The following is a 13,446-nucleotide window of genomic DNA, read 5'->3' as shown; positions in this document are numbered from 1 at the left end:
ATGTAAAAATCGTATGACTACCTTAACATCATTTGTAGGGTATGCTTCAGCTTCAACCCACTTGGATACATAGTCCACAGCAACTAAGATGTATTTGTTCCCATACAAAGCAGGAAACGGGCCTAAGAAGTCAATGCCTCATACGTTGAACAAATCAATCTCCAAAATGTTTGTCAAGGGCATCTCATTCCTCCTTGATATATTTCAAGTCCTTTGGCATTTATCACAGTTCTTCACATAAGCATAAGTATCTTTAAATAGTGTAGGCCATAAGAAACCTGCTTGCAAAATCTTTGCTGAAGTATGTGAACCACAAAAGTGTCCCCCACTTGGAGATGAATGGTAATGATACAAGATCTCAGCAATCTTGCTTTCAGCTACACACTTTCAGATTATATTATCTACATACTGTTTAAACAAAATAGATCATTCCAATGATAATACCGACTATCATGAAGGAATTTTTTCCTTTTTTGGTATGTTATTTCTCGAGGAATTATTCCACATGCAAGTTAATTGGCAAAATCAGCAAACCAGGGTATTTCATGAATTCAATTTACCTTAAATAAGTGTTCATCTGAGAAATTCTTGTTGATAGGCACACATGACTGAGTTACCTCATCTTGCTCCAACCTTGACAGATAATCAGCTATTTGATTTTCGACATCTTTTCGGTTTTGGATCTCAAGGTCAATTTCTTGGAGTAAAAGTATCCAACGAATTAGCCTTGGCGTTGCATCTTTCTTCATGAGCAAATATTTAATGGTCGCATGGTCAATAAATACTATAACTTTGGTACCTATAAGATATGAGCGGAATTTGTCAAAAGCAAAAACTATAGCAAATATTTCCTTTTCAGTTGCTGTATAATTAAGTTGGGCTTCTATCAAGGTTCTACTTGCATAGTAAATGGGGTGGAACACTTTATTTTTTCTTTGACCCATCACAGCTCCAACAACATAATCACTTGCATGCACATCAACTCAAAAGGTGTGCTCCAATCAAATGTAATAATTATTGGGGCTGAGGTTAACCGTTTTTTTAGCTCTTTAAAAGCTTCTAAACATGCTTTGTTGAAATCAAACACTATATCTTTCTCTAACAACAAACACAGTGGCTTCGAAATTTTCGAGAAATCCTTGATAAACCTTTGGTAAAAACCGGAATGGCCTAAGAAACTTCTGACTCCTTTCACATTAATTGAGGCCGGTAATCTTTCAATTACGTCCACCTTTTCTTTGTTGACTTCTATTCTTTTCTTTGAAATTCTATGGCCTAAGACAATCCCTTCCTTAACCATAAAATGGCATTTCTCCCAGTTAAGGACAAGATACGTCTCTTCGCATCTCTTCAGTACCTTAGCCAAATTATTAAAGCAGATATCATAAGTGCTACCAAAAACAGAAAAATCATCCATGAAAACCTCAACAAAATTTTCAACCATATCAGTAAATATTGCCATCATGCATCGTTGAAAAGTTGCAGGTGCATTGCATAAACTAAAAGGCATTCGCCTAAAAGCAAACGTACCGTATGGATAAGTAAAGTTTGTTTTATGTTGGTCCTCCAGGGCTACAAATATTTGGTTATATCCCGAATAGCCACCTAAAAAATAATAGAATTCATTACCTGCCAGTCGATCTAACATTTGATCCATAAAAGGCAGCGGAAAATGGTCCTTCCGAGTAGCTTTGTTCAACTTTCTGTAATCAATACGGATTCTCCAACCAGTAACATTTCTTGTTGGAATCAATTCATTGCGATCATTTTCAACAACCGTAATTCCACCTTTCTTAGGCACACACTGCACCGAACTTACCCATGAACTATCTGAAATAGGATAGATAATTCCTGCATCTAACCATTTGATCACTTCCTTCCTACCAACTTCTTTCATAATAGGATTGAGCCTTCTTTACCCATCAATTCGAGCTCTTTCAACTTCATCTAAAATAATTTTGTGCATGCAAAATGAAGGTCTTATAGCTCGAATATCAGCTATAGTCCAACCAATTGCTTTCTTAAATTTCTTTAAAACAACAAGCAGTTATTCCTCTTAATCTTTCGTTAGTTCTGCTGAAATAATAACAAGCAAAGTAGAACAGTCACCTAAATAAACATATTTCAAAGGGACGGAAATACCTTTAGTTCGATTGTAGGTGGTTCTTCGATTGACAACTTGGGTTGCACAAATTCTCTGACTTCTAACTCCAACGGTTCAAATCGTGTGGATTGAATAAAATTTCTCGGATTGGTTTCCATCAAAGCCATGATTTTTTCACCTTCTTCATCCTTCAAAGGGTCAAGATCTAAGGCTTTCTCCAATGGATCTTCTTTAAAATTGCTTTCCATAGTAACCAAGGTTTCTATCTCTTCCACAACTGAACACTCCTCTGCCGAATCGGGAAATTTCATTGCTTTAAGAATGTTAAAGGTTACCTGATCGTTTTGAACTCGCATAGTGAGTTCTCCTTTCTGCACATCAACTAATGTTCTTCCTGTGGCTAAGAAAGGTCTCCCAAGGATGATCGGCACTTCCTTGTCTACTTCAAAATCTAAGACAATGAAACCAGCAAGAAAAATAAATTTATCGACTCTTACCAAAACATCCTCAATCTTTCCTTCGGGATATGCTAAGGATTGATCCGCTAGCTGAAGCGTCACAGTTGTAGGTCTTACTTCACCTATCCCTAACATCTTGAAAATAGACTTAGGCATCAAGTTGATACTCTCTCCTAAGTCACACAAAGTTTTACCACAGTAAGATTCACCAATGTTACATGGTATAGTAAAGCTTCCTGGGTCTTTTAAAATCAGTGACAGTTTGTTCTGCAGGAACGCACTGCACTCCTTTGTCAAGGCAATAGTCTCATGCTCACTCAGTCATTTCTTCTTGGAAAGTATATCCTTCATAAACTTCACATAATTTGGCATTTGTTCTAAAGCCTCCTCCAACGAAATACTGATGTGTAACTGCTTCAGAACATCCAAAAACTTCTTAACTTGCACCACCTGTTTCTGCTTGTGTTGCTACAATCTTTGTGGATATGGAGGTGATGAAAGTTTCAGTTGAACCAGAAAAATTTTCTGAGTAGGTAAATCTGCATCCAAAGAAGATGTTAAAGTATCTGAATTTACTAGGTTAGGATTTACCTTGTCGGACTTTGCAGTATCTGATTCCTTTGGTGTAGGAACTTCAGCAGCTGGTTGATTCTTCTCAACGGGCTTATCTTCAACATCAATCAACCGGGGTTCTAAAATTTTACTAGTTCGCAATGCCATTATCGTGATATGTTCTTTACCAAAATTTCTTGGATTCTCAGTATCGCTCGGCAAGGTTCCTTGCGGTCTATTGCGTAGCTCCGTAGCTAACTGACCCATTTGGTTTTCCAAATTTTCAGTGTTGCTGCTTGGCTTTGGATCAAAGTGACATTCTTTGCCATGTACACATTCAACAAGTTCTCCGAACTGTTTGATGCCTTAGCTTGAGGTGGTTTTGAAGCTTGCTGATTATACCCTTGAGATTGGTTGGGTCTTTGCTGCAATAAGTTGTTGTTTGGTCCATTTTCTTGGTTGCTCCAACAAAAGTTAGGATGATTACGCCATGAAGGATTGAAGAAGTTGGATTGGGGTCCTTGTCCACTCTTATTTTGATATTGGTTCCCTACATAGTACACTGACTCGGGATTTGATGCACAATTCTCAAAAGATGACCTTCCCCACATTACACACAAGACTACTTCAAACGGACTTGGTGGCTGAGTTGCAAAATTATTAGTACTATTAATAGTTAAATGTTTTAACATAGAGGAAATAGATGATACCTGAGCTGATAATGAAATGAAAGAGTCAACTTCATGAACTCTGGCTACACGTCTTCCTGAAGCTATTCGATTTGTTGGCCATTGATAGTTATTACTCGCTATCCTCTTAATGATCTCATAAGCCTCATTATAAGACTTAGACAAAATTGCACCATTCGCAGAAGCATCTACCATTAATCTTGTATGTGCATTGACACCATTATAGAATGTCTACAACTAGATACAATGAGGAAACCCATGATGAGGACACTTGCGAAGTAACTCCTTGAATCACTCCCAAGCCTTATACAAAGACTCGTCATCCAATTGTTGGAAAGTTATGATCTCGTTCATTAACTTAGCATTTTTGCTAGATGGGAAATACTGAATCAAAAATCTCTCTGCTAATTCTTGCCATGTAGATATGGAACTTGGGGGCAATGAGTTGAGCCATGCTAATTCTCAATCTCACAACGAGTATAGAAATAACTTCAACCTCAATGTGTCTTCAGTCACACCGGCTATCTTGAATGAATCACTTACCTCCATAAACAATCAAAGGTGGAGATGTAGATCTTCCGTGGGCATACCACTAAAGTGGCCCACCTTTTGTAGCATTTGAAACATCACTGGTTTCAATTCAAATTGGGTTGCCTAAATATCTGCCTTCTAATTCTTGGGTTTAACTTACTAAAAAGTGGCATAGCATATTGTTTGATGCATCAATCCCTATCATCGACAATAAGGATAAGATTTCGTACATGATCATCTTCATTACCTTAGTCTTGATTCTAATTTCCAAGGTCCATCTCGACTTGTCTTTCAGATGTTCGTTCACGTCTTCTTTGACTGAAAGTTCGCTCAATTTCAGGGTCTACAGGGAGTAAATCGATAATTCGATCTATGCTCATAAACACCTGAAAAGAAAATCACAAAAATTAAAAAAATAAGTTAGTAATGTTAGAAATAAATCAAATTGAAAATAATAATTTCACGAAAAAAATTACTATGGCAACAATTGACAATCCCCAGCAACGACGCCAAAAACTTGTAATGCATAGGTTTGTGGAAGTGTACATAGTCGTTATCAAGTAATAAGTAAGTATCGAGTTATCGTCTCCACTGGGATTGTATTTTTGCTATGTCACTTGATTTGTAAAATTATATTAACAATTTGGTAAATAAAAACACAATATAGTTGAAAAGCCGTGATTAAAATATATTAAACTAAATGTGATGATCCCTAATGCAAATTATCCTAAGTATGCAAACTAAATAAAATAGATTTTAGTAAAATTAAACACAATTTTGCAACAATTATAACATAAATAAACTACGACAATTACTTTAATTAAACTCAATTTATTATCAACATGCTTAATAACATTCGAAAAAACATTTCATGGCAACTAGATCTTTCATGAGTTCGGAAACCATATTAGGTCCTTTCGAAATCCTTTACTTACTAAATACACATTTTACTAATCCTTATTTACTAAGGGTTTCTTAGTATTCGTGTGAAGTAACAGGGACGTGTCAGGTTTGAAACAATTTAATCACACAAATCTAAAAATTATGCAGATAACAGAGCTTGGTCAGAGTTGTTATGCAACCTACAATTTAATCGGGTCAAATCTAAATTGAGTATGCACATTTCAATTATGTGTCCATTAGCCGTCGTCTAGTCAGGATCACTCAGCTAATTCAGGTGCATTCCAATCACGTATGAACGAAATACAGACTTGATTTAAATTGAAAACATGATCGATTGAGGCACAAACATTATAAGCATGAATCAAATAAATATTATTTAATCAAAGCAATCATCCTAGCTTAAATAAAATTAAGCTAACATTGTTGTAAACAATAACAAATAACACATAGCAAACATCTTTAAATTAAATTAAAGAAAGGAAAGATTAAACCCAATTCAGAGTGGCTGTCACCCAAGACTCTGACTGACGAGGCTCATTCGCTTCTTTGCTTTGCTCCTATGCTGATGGTTATCCAAGGAGGCCGACCAAAGGTTCTTTAAGAGGCTAATTTTTCTAAAAATCCTTATGCAAGCATGATGATAGGCGTGAGGGGGAAAGATAGCTAAGAGAGTTGAGAGAGGAGAGAATGATGAATGAGTGAGGGATGATTGAAAAAATGATAAATGAGCTCTTATTTATAGGTGAGGCAAGGGAGCTAGTTTGCTAAAAATAGAGTGTCCATCTTTTGAAACTTCTTCCAAGGATGGTCGGCCATGAATTGAGGAAATATGGCTGATTCTGCTTGATTCTTTGTCAATTTGAGTGCCACCACAACTCAGGACTAAGACTCGGTCACCAGTAAATCTTCGAGAAAATCTCTAATTTCTTTAAATCTTCAAGGACCTTATGTAATTAAACCAAAAAATAATTTATGATCAGCCATGTGCAGCTGAAAATTGGGTTGACTTGGTCCCCAATTTGGACAGTTTTGCAATTAGAAGAAAACTCTCAGACCTGTCCAAAGATAGTAGATAGTTTAGAGGACCAAATAATATAATTTTAACCACTTTAATTAATTAATTTACTTTATTAATTAAAACTCAATTTATTAATGAAATATTTAAATTGAATTATTAAATATAACTTTATATTTTATTATTTAATTTAATCATGCATGGCCCACTTTATAGCTTAAAAATATAATATGCTCAAACTAATATAAAATAAGTCATTTTATGCATGAAAACTATATAATAAAGCATAAAATCACATTTTAATAATTTCCATGTCCTAATTTCATATTTTCATATTTCATTAATTTATTAAACAATTACTTGGCTTTAACAACAAATTTAAGTAAAAAAGTGATGAATTATATAGGAAAAATCCTATATATTTTTCAGTTTACAGTCACACGGCCGTGTGACCCTTGTAGTCAATATTTTCTTACTTTTTCTTATACTTTCTAATTGTTTCCAATTTGATCCTGAATTGTTCTTAAGGTGTTTTTTAGGGCCTAGAGTGCTTGATCAAGGGATTTTATGTAGGTGATTGAATGTATTAGATTATTATTACTATAATGTACGAAATTAAAGTTTTAGTGTTGTGTGTTTTAATGTTACGTTTGTACAGTAATGCTCCGTAACCTTATTCCGGCGACAGATACAAGATAGAGTCTTACAGGCGTGTGGACAACACACGACCACGTGCCCCTGTAATTCTTAAGGTAGTTCATAAACCACATGGCCTCAGCTTGTTACATGACTTACCACATAGTCGTATATCTACTATAGGATATTTTATCGGGTGGCCTCTATTTTGCACTTTTGCCCAAAATTTTTTGAATTTTTCAGTTTAGTCCCTGAATTGTTTTTAGAATTTTTGTACACTAAATTAAGACCCTGATATTATGTATATTCTGGAATCAGTGAACTAATTGATTGAATTATTACCATAATATGCATGATATGTGAATGATACATGCCTATTGTCACAACATTTCTGATAAATTGTTACTATCATTATTGCTTCTGTCATACTGATTGCATGTTTAGCATGCCTATTGCAATTGTTGAACTGAATACATGTTAAAGCATGTTTACTATTTCTATATTGCTCTTTTAAAAACATGACATATCGCATTGCTTAGGGTGGGGCAACATGAACGGAGGAAGTATTGGCAATTTAATAATATGTAAACACTGGTGGTCCATTCACAATTTACTGGCAGTTTATCTACAAACTTTTTATCTAAAATTAATGGTGGTTGAACCATAAATTCTTACTGACAGTTTATCTGCAAACTACTGGTGGTTTATCCACAACGCAGTGTATAGGGATGGAAGAGTTCTGAGGAACTCTTATTGTGGAGTGTAGAAGAGTTGGGTAGGATCTTTTCTGATATACTGAACTTACATTGCCATGCATAAGCATGAAAAAACAAATCGAAAATTCTGAAATGCTATTCTGATGTGTTGACCTGAAAAACTAATATTCTGTATGTTATGTTCTCTGTTTTGAATTGATTTTCTTCTGTTTAGACTCACACTAAGCTTCTTAAGCTCACCCCTCTTATTTCAATCTTCACGGATAACTCACAAGGTTAGGACACAGACTCGGCATCCGAATGTCTCGACTCGGATTAGATTTCGTTAAAAGTATTTAGACTTGTGATGTGTCTTAATTCAAAGTAGCAGATCAAACTAGTTTTCACACTTGATGAGCTTGAATATAAGCTTAGAGGTCGAATGAGGCCTAAAGGTGAGCTAATGTACTTAGTGAGTGTGCAAGAGACCATCAAAAGGTATACAAACTCAATATTGCTCATTGTGTAGCAACACAAGAAGATCGATGTCGCAACATAGGGAGAAGAATGTAAGAATCTCGAGACTACCTTTGGTGTCATGACACAGCCATTGGATGTTGTGACACGCCCTTGAAGCTACCCTGAACCTAGGATACTGCCTTCAATGTCGCGACACAAGCACTAGGGTGTCATGACATCGGTACTGAATGCGAAACACTTACGAGCCAGGGGCATTTTGGTCTGTACAATCAAAATTTAAATACTAGGGCGTCAACTGGCCTAGGGTTGAGGAAGACAGCAGCCCTAACTCTATAAATAAACTCTGAAACACTTGTTAGAAACAACAACCCTAGGGTTTAGATTTCTTTTCAGTTCTTTTCATTCATGTTCTTCGGAGAACTTGATTTGTAGACACAATGAAAGGTTTGAGGATTTATACACTTCATCAATCGAATACAATTAGGATTCTCTAAACTTTATTCTTGATTTATTTCTCCTACATATCTTTATCATCAAGTTTATTATGTTTATGGATTCCATGAGGAACTAATCTTATGAGGGATTAGCAAGTCGATGCATGAATAATTAACTATTTTGTAAGGATTACTTAATGGATCAGTTGTTCAGGAAAGGAAGAATCTAAACCCTAGGCCTGACAACCCTAGGAAGTCATCAAGGTGGGAATTCAGCCAAATTTGGTATGGCCTATCTGTGAACACCTTAACCTTGAACCGGTTTGAACTGTGAGGTCGAAAGATAAGTAGTTCTTACCGACTCAATATTTTAGTGGACAAATCGAAAGATCCTGTTGGGGTATTGGCTAATTGATTGAACAATAAAGCCTGAGACGACAGTTGATTATGACTACCAAAGCGAAATAATCAACAATGTATTCAATTGATTGATTTTAGAAATTAATTTTTCGAATTCCCTTTGATTTATGCAGTTTTGAATTCTTTATTTATTAAAACCCCCAAAGTATTTCCCTTATGTTTTATCGTAATATAACTTAGTTAAACTACTAATTAATTCTATTAGCGTTTAGGTTAACTTTAATTTAGTACTCGCCTCCCTTGGGTATGATCCTTAGAGTACTTACCTACTTTATTGTAAAACTATATTACAACCTGACTCATATACTTGCGGACACTGCCTCAAATCTATATCTTTAAGTTGCAGTATTCACACTCTGGACGTTAGTACGTTCGAAGGCAATCAACTTGTTTATCATAATTTTTTATACAATAATGTTTTATATAAACTGTGGCATGGGAAATTAAACATTGGGGTTAATTATTGACATTATGACATTTAAGTTGATTAGGTTATTGATTTTTTTAAATTTAATGAACGATGCATGAAATTTGGTTTTTTTGTTAAATCTAAATGGATTACCACTTTTCCACGACAATATAATAAATGAATTTTGAATGGTAAATAAATTGGAAATCAACTAAGTTTTAAGAAATAGTCACCATTACAAAGTAAACACTAAAATCAATTGGTTATTGAAATAAAATGGTATCTTTTAGAAACACGTTAAGTTTTTTTCCTTCTACAGTAAATAAATATTTTAGAAAGACTGTTTTAAAAACTATGATAATTTTAATGGGCCATTTCGGTTTCGGAGGCTAATGTAGCCTTCAAAATCCAGTCATAGCATCTAGTTCAAATTAGGGAGGTTATAGATCTAGAAAACAATTGATATGGTTTTATTCCTCAATCCAATTAGGAGTACTCCCCACTTCTTCCCCATATTATGAGTGACAGGGAAAATGTAAAGACTGCCATTAAAGTAGCCTAAGAAAGACATACTATATCCATGTATATTGTGTCCCCTATCTCTATGAATATGAAACAAATATGAGGAAATTTTTCCATTATTTTTCACTAATAATAGTTCAATTACTGGCGTAGAGTCAAAAAGAAAAGGAAATTCTGCACACTACCATCGATGAATCACTTCAATAAATTCGCTTATAACAAGCTCTTATATGGTTTCAAGTAAAATCGAGAACCATTAAGCACAAGAAAATTGCGCAGTACCACTTTTGGAAGTATCAAAAGAATGTTACTCACATGTATCAGTAATGAGACTTATTATTTCTTTTGGGGTTTCTCATTAAGTAAAACCCAATTATCTATCCAGTCTAATATTAATTGGATGCTTGAACACTCAGAGACTTTCATCCGTTTGTATGCAAAATATCTTCCAATCCTTAGAAAATTCAATTTGTGGACTTTGAATTTCGATTGCCTTATATTGTGGTTAATTTATTAGCTTGCTATTTTAAAATTATTTTGTGATTCTTTGCATTCTAAATTTACTTTGCAAAGTAATTAATTTAATGTTATTTTTCTTCAATGATTAAATAATGCTCTATTTAAATTGCTATTTTTATTAAATGATAAAAATCTATGATAAAACTATTGAGAAATTCTTCAGATGTAGTCATCATGTCATAGTGTGTAAGGGTTTTGTTGGGGATCGACCCAATTAAACAATGAACAAGTAAAACATAGTGGAAGAAATTGAGAAAATTGAACACAAAAATTTAACATGAAAAAACCCCACAAAAGCGGATAAAAAACCACGGGTAAAGATAATTTTACTATAACGGAAAAAGAATGAAGAGTAAAAAAGAACTCTCAAAACGTAAACACAAAATTCTCCAAAAGTGTTATGAGTTCTAATCTTTAATGGGTGTGTTTTCTATGGTTGTAGAAGAGCCTATTTATAGGCTAAATTCATAGGTCAACTAAATTATGCTAATAAATACTAAATATATTATATAACTAAAAACTAAATCTTCTAGAAAGAAAATATATTTTGTTTAACTTGACTTGCAAGCAATCTCTTATTTTATTTAATAGGAATTTGGGTCACACAACCCTAACAATCTCCACCTTGACATGAATTCTCACAATGTCAGCTTTGTCAAAGCCCGCCATGGGCCTATCTTGAACTATGCAGGGAATTAACTGAGTCAAATCTGTGCTTAGAAGCTAGAAGACTTCTAGCCTTTGACTTGTGCACTGTCAAATCAAAACTAACACGGGTCTGATTTTCATGAACACAGTGCCCTAACTTTTCAAAATCTGTATCCAAAAGAGAACCTCTCTTCAACGAAACAGTCATATATTTTTCCCTTATGACCAAGTTGCCTTCGCTCTAAACAAATTGACTTCGACGCCATAACAAATAAGGGACGTCCAATTTCACCGGTCACTGTAGAACCCTCCAGAATATAAAGACTGTCAGTCCTTTTAACTTTTAACAAACGAGAGCTCCATGAAACACCTTAATGTCGCTCGACTAGATGTTGATTCTGCAACCTTTCGAGTCTAAAATACTTAAGAAGATGAGATTATTTCATAAAGCATGTACATACCTAACATCTGAGAGTGTCCTAATCGTCCTATCATGCACCCTAATTTTAACAGTACCAATACCGATTACCTTACTGAATGAATCATTTCACATGCGCACAACTCCACTTTCATTCGAACTGTATGTGGGGAACCATTCTCTGTTGGTACACATGTGGAAAGGACATCCCAAATCTAGGATTCACTCATACGTAAGCTTGGAGTTATTGCTTGTTGAAACTAACCAGAAATCATCACCGCTTTCATCGGTCAAATTAGCACCAGCTACATCTTCCTCATTACTCTCAACAACCCTTTTATTTCGCAGTTTATAACAATCTCCTTTGACGTGTCCTAACTTCTTACAATAGCGATACCTTTTGTCTCGCTTCTTTGATGCTACCAAAACAGAAGTTTGCCTATCTGCCTTGCTATCTGAACCAAAGTTATTGTCGAGTTTGTCTTTACTTAACAAATGACCCTTCACATCCTCGAACGAGAGTTTGTCTCTACCATAAATTAGGGTCTCCTTGAAGGACTTGTATGAAGAGCGTAAAGAGCACAATAATAGCATAGCCTAATCTTTATCATCAATCTTAACCTCAATATTCTTTAAATCATTCAAAAGAGGAATAAATTGACTAATGTGATCTCTAAGAAGCTCACCTTTGTTCATGCGAAATGTAAATAGACGTTGTTTCAACATTAAACAATTAGACAGAGACTTAGTCACATAAAGAGTTTCTATCATTTTCCATAAGGCAGATGAGGTTTTCTCCATTAATAACTCCTACACTACCCTATTCGCGAGGCATAACTAGACTGCAGACAGGGCCTTTTCATCAAGATCTTCTCGTGCTGTTTGATCTAGATTCTCAGACTTTTTCCCGGTAACGACCTTTTTTAGGCCAATTTGGTCTAGAATTTCCATCATCCGAACTTGCCACAAATTGAAACTTGTGACACCATCAAACTTCTCAATGTCAAATCTTATTGCTACCATCTCCAAAAGGGCTGATCTACGAAAATTGAACTAGCTTTGATACTAATTATCAAGAATCGACCCGATTAAACAACGAACAAGTAAAAAATAGCAGAAAAAATTGAGAAATTGAACACACAAATTTAACGTGGAAAAAACCCTCTAAAGAGGATAAAAACCGCTGGCAAAGATAATTTTACTATAATGGCAAACGAACGAAGAGTACAAAAGATGGAGATAAAAACTAAACCTCGAAACCCGAAAACAAAGAGCCCTCAAAATGTTAACACAAAATTCTCTAAAAGTGTTATGTGTTCTAATCTTTAATAGGTGTGTTTTCTAAGGTTGTAGAAGAGTCTATTTATAGGCTAGATTCGTAGGTCAAATAAATTATGCTAATAAATACTAAATATAATATACTAATAAATACTTAATCTTCTAGAAAGAAATATATTTTGTTTATCTTTATTGCAACCAATCTCTTATTTTATTTAGCAGGAATTTGTGTCACATAACTCTAACATGTTTCAATCATTGATTATTATTCATTGTGCATACTGCTTTGAGCATACAAGTGTATTGCCATTGTTGTGATTTGCGCATTTGATGTTCGGTTAGTCTTTGATTTAGTCACATTTATCTCGAAACGGATTTGAACTGATTTACTAATTCCCATACCAAGATTTATTGATTCCCTTCCACTACTTTTGTAACACCCCCAACCCGTATCTGTCGCCGAAACAGGGTTACAAAGCATTACTAGAGTTTAGAATTCAAACGGACAGAAATTTCAAACATTTCATAACATATCAATAAACATATTAAAACCAAGTCAAATCATACATATTGTCCCTTATACGAGCCCTTGGGGCCCTAAATATGCGTTAGAAAAAAGTCAAGACTAAATCAGAAACTTAGAGAATTTTTTAGAAAACATTAAAAATTTTCAACACTGTAGGGGTCACACGGCCGTGTGCCATTCAAAGTAGGGACACACGGCTGTGTCCCAGC

The 13,446-nt window shown here is 34.7% G+C and overlaps 1 non-coding gene across 1 annotated transcript; it reads left to right on the top strand.

The window, feature by feature from the left end:
- Window positions 1-4,056: 4,056 nt before the first annotated feature.
- LOC128032181 (small nucleolar RNA R71) lies at window positions 4,057-4,163 on the top strand. Its single transcript, XR_008188310.1, has one exon. It is a non-coding gene; the product is annotated as a small nucleolar RNA R71 (small nucleolar RNA).
- Window positions 4,164-13,446: the final 9,283 nt, after the last annotated feature.

Source organism: Gossypium raimondii, chromosome 8 (genome assembly GCF_025698545.1).
Source record: "Gossypium raimondii isolate GPD5lz chromosome 8, ASM2569854v1, whole genome shotgun sequence".
NCBI classification, from domain to species: Eukaryota; Viridiplantae; Streptophyta; class Magnoliopsida; order Malvales; family Malvaceae; genus Gossypium; species Gossypium raimondii.
This window is presented reverse-complemented; position numbering and strand designations above follow the sequence as displayed.